The sequence below is a fragment of the Herpailurus yagouaroundi genome, unplaced genomic scaffold (genome assembly GCF_014898765.1).
Source record: "Herpailurus yagouaroundi ecotype Mexico unplaced genomic scaffold, PumYag 187, whole genome shotgun sequence".
NCBI lineage: Eukaryota > Metazoa > Chordata > Mammalia > Carnivora > Felidae > Herpailurus > Herpailurus yagouaroundi.
The window spans coordinates 24485441-24487881 of NW_024412418.1; positions in this window are offsets into that span (position 1 = coordinate 24485441).

Genomic DNA, 2441 nt, shown 5'->3' on the forward strand with positions numbered 1-2441 from the left:
ATATATATATATACAATGGAGTCTTACTCAGCAATCAAAAAGAATGAAATCTTGCCGTTTGCAGCTACGTGGATGGAACTAGAGGGTATTATGCTAAGCGGAATTAGTCAGAGAAAGACAAATATCATTTGACTTCACTCATATGAGGACTTTAAGACACAAAACAGATGAACATAAGGGAAGGGAAGCAAAAAAAAATATTAAAAAACAGGGAAGGGGACAAAAACATAAAAGACTTAAATATGGAGACAAACAAAGGGTTACTGGAGGGGTTGTGGGAGGGGGGGGATGGGCTAAATGGGTAAGGGGCATTAAGGAATCTACTCCTGAAATCATTGTTGCACTATGTGCTAACTAACTTGGATGTAAATTAAAAAAATAAATTAAATAAAAATTAAAAGAAAATGGAAGGCAGTTACTTATAGTATTCAAGTTATGGATTTTAGGCAGCTTTTCTCTCTTTATCCCTCCCATATTACCATTAACATTTTTTAAGTTTATTTATTTGGGGGGGGGAGACAGAGAGAGAGGGAAAGAGAGGGTTCCACACATGCTCCTGTGCTGTCAGCATGGAGCCTGACACGGGGCTCCATTCCATGAACTGTGAGATCATGACCAAAACCAAGAGTTGGATGCTTAACCAATTGAGCCACCCAGGTGCCCCTATTTCTTTAAGTGTTATTAAATGTTATTTGTAAAATACATAAAAATTAGGGGGGAAATAATGTATCATCCCTCCTCAAAAATACCTTTATTGAATCCACAAATGAAATGCATGATTGATTTGCTAATCAGATAGTACCAATCTTTCACCTACAATATTCAATATTGACATAAATGCAAAAATATTTTTGCCTAAATTATTCACATAGTTGTCTTCATTTTTCATGCCAATATCTCTGGGTAAACAAACAAACAAACAAACAAAAACAGCCATCAGGCAACTATATACTATTCTGAACAAGCAAATGATCAGGAAAACACTAAATTAACTGTTTCAAGTACTACATGATACCAAATTAAACTGGACAATACAACAAATCCAATGAACCAGTTAGATAATTATATTTATGGTTGATACATATTTTTCCAGAATAATTAGAATGTTTTTATTCTAAGGACTATTGAAAAATATTTTGAAGGCTAAATTCCAAACATCTGTAACATATCTTCTGTTAAAATCTCCTAATTCTCTATGGCTATTCTTTATATTTTGTAATCTTATTAGAAATTTCCAATTTAGCAGCAGGATATTATGGAAAGTATGTTTGTCAGGGGAGCCAAAGACCTGGGTTCTAAACCCAGTCAGTCACATACGTTTTCATTGATCTTGGGCGATGTAATAAATCTCTCTGGCACTTGGATTCTTCCAGAATCCATGGTTTAATTTCAACTGTGAAATTAAAGAAATAGTCCATCTTCACCATGTAGGTTTTAGGATACCAATAATTATTAATAGGACTCCAAAAATAAAGGCCTTATTTGGATCTGGTTTTTCCCATGGATGAAGTAGATGGTTACCTTCTTAGTCCATAGAAAGGTCCCTGGAATGAAAAATATCTCTCCTTATAGTCTTAGGGAATAAAATTCCTTAAGAACTTCAGCTGACCAAGACATATTATTTTCTAAAAGGACTCATTAGCTAATCAAAATTTTAGCAGGTATGAGCTTTCTGATTAAGCTATCTTTTCTCTTTGTCCTTAGTATGAGTTTGGGACCCTGAGGTCCCCAATATATTTTGATGATAAACAGAGAGCCAGGATATAGGGCATTGGCAGGCTGATGGCAGGTCTTGCAATGTTGGAGATATAAAAGTAAATAGGAAATGTGATTGGAGAGAAGTGGAAACAGCAAGACAATACAATCCATTCAAAATATTGCATTTTACTGCTCTTTTCCTGGTCCAAAAGAAAAGTTAACAGGAGAGTCTGGTAATTTTGAGGGATAGCCTCAGAAGATCAGATTAAGGAAAGTGGATTAGGAATTTTGTAAGCACTAAAGTTGTCTCAAGGACTTTCAAAACAAGAAGGGTACATAATCAGGAAAATTATTTGTCTCCAAAATAAAGTCACATCATTCTGTCTCTGGTCAGAATAATTTTCTTTTTTTTTTTTTTCAGTCCAAGCTAATCTTTGACTCCTGAATACATTTCATTTCCAAATTGCATGAAATTGTGTTGTAGAAACATTCCCACAGCTTGCTTTCTTCCAGCTTGGCTCCCTTATAAAGTAAACAGCCCATTTTACCTTAAATGACTGTAATAGTAAGTGCCTGCTTGGGTTTGAAGGACAGACAGGTTGTATGAGAAGGTAGCAGTTATTCCTCAATGGGAAGGGGTCTTACTGTTTTCTTTTCCTAATCCTCCATGGATAAAGTATTTAAGAACCCTGACAGAAATAATAGATTACTTTGAAATCCTTCGTGCTTTGCCCAGTATATAT